This window comes from Myotis daubentonii, chromosome 21 (assembly GCF_963259705.1).
Source record: "Myotis daubentonii chromosome 21, mMyoDau2.1, whole genome shotgun sequence".
Lineage (NCBI taxonomy): Eukaryota > Metazoa > Chordata > Mammalia > Chiroptera > Vespertilionidae > Myotis > Myotis daubentonii.
Window position 1 is genome coordinate 1461419 of NC_081860.1, and position 6000 is coordinate 1467418.

Sequence of the window (6000 nt, forward strand, 5' to 3'; positions counted from 1 at the left end):
GGGCCGCCGTGTTCCCAGCCCGCAGCCCTGCCTACCTCTCCCTCCGGCTCCTTCCCCAGCAGCCTTGAACTCGGGGAGGGCCGGTCTCGCCCAGAGTGTTCTCGGCCTGTCTCTCCCCGATGAGTCCTGGACGTTCTGTGCAGTCAGCTGTCCCTCCGCGGAGGGCCTGTCGCCTCTTTAATCGGGTCAGGTCTGTTCAGATCCGGCTACTCACGATTTCAGAGGGTTCTAGATTTTTTAAAAAAATAGATAAAGGGTGTCCCAGAATTCACGCAAGAAGTAATTTTGAGAGAAAACACAGGTTTGTAATTAAAAATTGTAGATTTTTTATTGATTCGTAAAGTAGACAGTCTAGGGTTATGTATGGAATAGCACATCGGGTCCATGGCCTCCACGGATTTGCTGGCACAGACGCAAAGCCGTGGTCTTCATGGGTCTTCCTTGTCCCTGCTCCTGGGCCCTCATTGGTACTTGGGGATGCTTATCGAATGGAAGGGATTGGCATCAAAGGGCAACAGATATTAGAATCTGATTCAATCAACCAAGTCAAATCAGGCTTTTGTTTTTTGTTGTTAATGCTCACGCAAAATTCAAATCTTGCGTGAATTTTGGGACACCCTTTATATATTTTTAAAATATATTTTTATTGATTTCAGAAAGGAAGGAAGAGGGAGAGAGAGAGATAGAAACATCCATGATGAGAGAGAATCATGCATCGGCTGCCTCCTGCAAGCTCCCCCATTGGGGATCGAGCCCACAGCCTGGGCATGTGCCCTTGACCGGAATCGAACCCGGGACCCTTCAGTCCACAGGCCGACGCTCTATCCACCGAGCCACACTGGCCAGGGCAAGGGTTCTAGATTTTTTTTTTTTTTTTTTAGTGGCGGGACCGGCATTCGGCCAAGTGTTAAGAACTTCCTAGAATCCCAGCGCGATTGCCGGCCAAAGGTTTATGGCTGTGACCTTGATCTTGTACGACAGGCTCTGGTGGGTTGTGTGTTGGAGGAACGCTTTGTTAACTGAAAAGTTTGGGGTTATGGGAAGGTAGCTTTTGCTTCTGCAGACATTTTCAGGAAAAGGACGGGGAGAGGAGCGGATGGTGTTGCTGAAGCTAGAGATGTTTTGGACAGTTTTTTTTTTTTTCACTGATGTACAACAGATGCCTTCCAGCTCGTGCTGGGCAGAGAAGCTGCTATGTGCTTTTCCTGTGCTCAGGTGCCCTATTCCTTGGGGTGGGTTGTGCGGCCTACAGCCTTGCGGTTCCCACAGATCTGAAAAGAAAGACTTCTCACCGAATAGGCGAGGGGGAACGGACAGCCACACTAACTGTTGAGTGGCTGCCTTTATTTTTTTTAAAAAATATATTTTATTGGTTTTTTACAGAGAGGAAGGGAGAGAGATAGAGAGCTAGAAACATCGATGAGAGAGAAACATCGATCAGCTGCCTCCTGCACACCCCCCACTGGGGATGTGCCCGCAACCCAGGTACATGCCCTTGACCGGAATCGAACCTGGGACCCTTCAGTCCACAGGCCAATGCTCTATCCATATATTTTAGGGCTAAAATATGTTTTTATTGATTTCTGAGAGGAAGGGAGAGGGAGAAAGAGCTAGAAACATCCATGATGAGAGAGAATCATGGATCGGCCGCCTCCTGCACCCCCACACTGGGGATCAAGCCTGCAACTCCTGGCATGTGCCCTTGGCCTGAATCAAACCCGGGACCCTTCCGTCCGCAGGCCGACGCTCTATGCACTGAGCCACACCGGCCAGGGTTCCTCCTCCAGCAGGCGACTCGAAGTGAATTCTGCTGGCCTGTTTTCCCAGAAGCGTTGGGGGACCTGTGTGTGGACACAAACACTGCCGATCTCTCCCAGGCCTGTGCCCGGGGTGGCCCGGCTCGGGGCTTGGGCACAGGCCTTTGCCAGCGTCACGCTGTCCCAGAGCCCCAGGTTGCTCAACTCGTTTGTAAAACAACCCTGGTCTTTTTTAAAAACATATTTTATTGATTTTTTACAGAGAGGAAGGGAGAGGGATAGAGAGTTAGAAACATCAAGGGAGAGAAACACCGATCAGCTGCCTCCTGCACACTCCCCACTGGGGATGTGCCCGCAACCAAGGTACATGCCCTTGACCGGAATCGAACCCGGGACCCTTCAGTCCGCAGGCCGACGCTCTATCCACTGAGCCACACCGGTCAGGGCCACAGCCCTGGTCTTTACAGAGGAGCAGCTCAGACCTACTTCGCTGGGTTTAATAAGGTCAGCGCAGGTAGCTGGGACCAGGAATAAAATCGCACTGGCCTCGTTTATTTTTATTTTTAATGAAACCGCACGAGGGTTCATGTCATTGACATCAATTCGCAGGCTTTTCTGAGGCTCCAGGGCACGTCTCCGTACGCAGGCCCCACGGGCACCGTCCTGACGGGGGATGTGGAAAACCTGCCCTCGGACGACAGTCACGGGAGCAGGAACCGTCATGGCTCAGCTCGCAGGACAAAGGCCGTCACTGCCCTGGCCGGTGTGGCTCAGTGGATAGAGCGTCAGCCTGAGGACTGAAGGGTCCTGGGTTCGATTCCGGTCAAGGGCATGGACCTGGGTTGCGGGCACATCCCCAGTGGGAGATGTGCAGGAGGCAGCTGATCGATGTTTCTCTCTCATCAATGTTTCTAACTCTCTATCTCTCTCCCTTCCTCTCTGTAAAAAATCAATAAAATATATTTTAAAAAAAGATTAAAAAAAAATATATATATATTTGTATTGGTTTCAGAGAGGAAGGAAGAGGGAGAAAGAAACATCCATGATGAGAGAGAATCAGGGATCGGCTGCCTCCCGCACGCCCCCTGCCGGGGATCGAGCCTGCAACCCGGGCCTGTGCCCTTGGCCGGGAATCGAACCCGGGACCCTTCAGTCCGCTGGCTGATGCTCTATCCACTGAGCACACCGGCCAGGATGTCAGCTCAGCCTTTTTCTATTCATTCTGGGTTGATGTTAGGAAATACAAAAATTACGTGTGTGTGTGTGTGTGTCTGTGTACATATATGTGTGAATACATACATATGTTTCTCTCCCTACCTTTATCTTCATCTCCACCCGTTTTTTCCCCCTAATCCAGGGCCATGTTTTGCAGGAACTAGTTAGTTTTATCGTCCTGGGAACATCAGTTTCATCTGATTGGTTGTTTTATAAACACTTTTTTTTTTTTTTTTTAAAGCTGGCACAGGGATCTCAAATATTTGGCAGTTTTGAAACAGCTAATTTTAACCGAAACACCTGCTTTTGGGAATGACTGTGACTATGGCAACACGCCGTCAGGCAGCGGGTTTGAAAAGCCGCCTGCGCGAGGCCCGGGAGAGGCCTGGGAGAGGAGGCGGACGTCCCCTCGCCGCCCTGGGCGCCTGGCGTCCCTGTGGACACAGACACGGCCGATCTCTCCCGGGCAAATTTATTTATTTTTATTTTGTAAAAAGATATCTTCATTGATGTCAGAGAGGAAGGGAGAGGGAGAGAGAAACATCCATGATGAGAGAGAATCACGGATCGGCCACCTCCTGCACGCCCCCTACTGGGGATCGAGCCCACAACCCAGGCCTGTGCCCTTGACCGGGAATCGAACCCGGGACCCTTCAGTCCGCAGGCCGACGCTCTATCCACTGAGCCACACCGGCCAGGGCTGGAGCGCTTGCTTTAGAGCAGCGGTTCTCAACCTGTGGGCCGCGACGCCTTTGGCGGTCGAACGACCCTTTCACAGGGGTCGCCTGAGACCATCCTGCAGATCAGATGTTTATAAGATGATTCATCACAGGAGCCACATGACAGTGATGAGGTAGCCACGGAAATAATGTTATGGTTGGAGGGTCACAACATGAGGAGCTGTGTTTAAAGGGCCTGAAGGTGGAGCACCGCTGCGTTAGGGTCATGTGGGTGAGTGAGTGGTCAGCTCTGCTGCCAGGAGAAGGCTTGGAGTTTGACTATGCAGGGAGTGGAGGGGAAAGTGTGCTGCCGGGTCTGTGACTGGGCCAGAGGTGCCCGGACAGCCCCTCCCTCCGGCTCAGGGCCCGGCACGCGTGTGACTCTGACACGCCTGTGTGCGCAGCACGCCCACGATGAGTACGCATCAGCAGGTCATCCCGTGACCGGAGAAACGGCGCTTCGAACGGCCATTCATTCGGCAAGTGTTCATCGGGGGCCCCGTGGGTGCGGGCACGGAGCGCAGGGGGGCGAGGCCTGGTCCCTCCGCTTGCAGACACGCGGAGCTGCTACAGGCGCGGGCCCTGGACACACGGCGTCAGCAGCGGCTGGGCCCTCCCTCCGGCTGTTGGATAGAAATGGGGTCGAGCCAAGCCACCCAGCTTGAGCCCCGTGGGACCTAGGAACCAGGAGGTCAGGGTTCGATTCCCGGTCGGGGCACAGGCCCGGGTTGCAGGCTCGGACCCCAGTGTGGGGCGTGCAGGAGGCGGCCGGTCCGTGATTCTCTCTCATCATGGATGTTTCTCTCTCCCTCTCCATTCCTCTCTGAAATCAATAAAAAAATATATATATATTTAAAAGAATGCACTAAAAAAAAGAAAAGGAACCGGCGTGGCTCAGCCTGCGGTTCCAGGCCTCCCTGCTGACGCTGACGGGTGCCCAGGCTGCAGACCCACGGCCTGCGGGCCTTTCTGCCTCCTGCACGCCCCACACTGGGGACCGAGCCATCGTGGGGCCTGTGCCCTGACCGGGGATCGAACCCTGACCTCCTGGTTCCCAGGTCGAGGCTCAGCCACGACGGCTTGGCTGGACCCCATTTCTGTTCCCCGGCGGCTCCCGGTGCCCAGCGCGGCTGTGTCTGTGTCCGGAGGCAGCAGCGTTCCCGCAAGTTGCGCGTTTGCTCAGGCGTGGGTTCCCGGGGTGCCGGGAGCCCCTCCCTTCAGGTGGGGCAGGTGACGCCGACCCGCCTGCCTCTTGGAATTGGCAGGTTTTTCTCTGTGTTTCTGTGTGAGCATGACTCTGTGCATGTGCATGCGTGTGCGCGCGCGTGTGCGCGGGTGCGCATGCACGTGTGTGAGTGTGTGCAGGGATGTGCACATGTGTGTATGCGTGCGCGTATATGCATGTGCGTGTGAGTGTTCCTGTGTGCATGCATGCGTGTGTATGTGTGTGTGTGTGTGTTCTGTGTGCGTGCATGCGTGTGTGCGTGTGTGTGTGTGTGTTTACAAGTACAGAGTTCTCCCCCTCCCCCTGCCGCCCTTTTGGGATGAACCCAAGTCAGAGTAAACGGCCAAATTAGCTTTCTATGTTTTTGTTACATTTTTATTGATGTCAGAGAGGAAGGGAGAGGGAGAGAGAGAAACATCAGCGATGAGAGAGAATCACGGATCGGCTGCATCCTGCACGCCCCCTACTGAGGGATTGAGTCCGCAACCCGGGCATGTGCCCTTGACCGGGAATCGAACCCGGGACCTTTCAGTCCGCAGGCTGACGCTCTATCCACTGAGCCACACCGGCCGGGGCTGCAAGCGCATCTAGATCTGTCAGCGTGATTGCACACCCCCCACACCCTGATGTTAAACCTCACTTCCTAAGAGCACACCGTCTCCAGGTTTTGCTGACGTCTGGAGAGGGCGCCGTGTGCGGGCAGCCCCCCCAAACCCGCTGGCGCTGCTGGTTTCTGGCCCAGCTCTCGTGTGCCCACATTCTCGGTGCCACTCAGGATGCTGGCCGAGTGACACCTCGGCAGCGAGTCGCCGTGGCGACGCTGTCGGCAGCTTCTTACGGGGCTGAGGTCGGGGTCAGACCTCTGACGTTGGAGATGTGGGGTGGGAACCCGGGCTACTTCCACGCTCACCGACCGACGCCCTCTCCGCCAGCTGTTCTGTGCGTGATGACTGTCAGCTTCCTGTTCCCAAGTAACTAGAGGCCTGGTGCACAATATCCATGCGCTTGGGGGAGGGAGGGTCCCTCAGCCGGCAGGCGGACATCCTTAGCGCTGCCGTGGAGGCGAGGGAGGCTCCCGCCATCG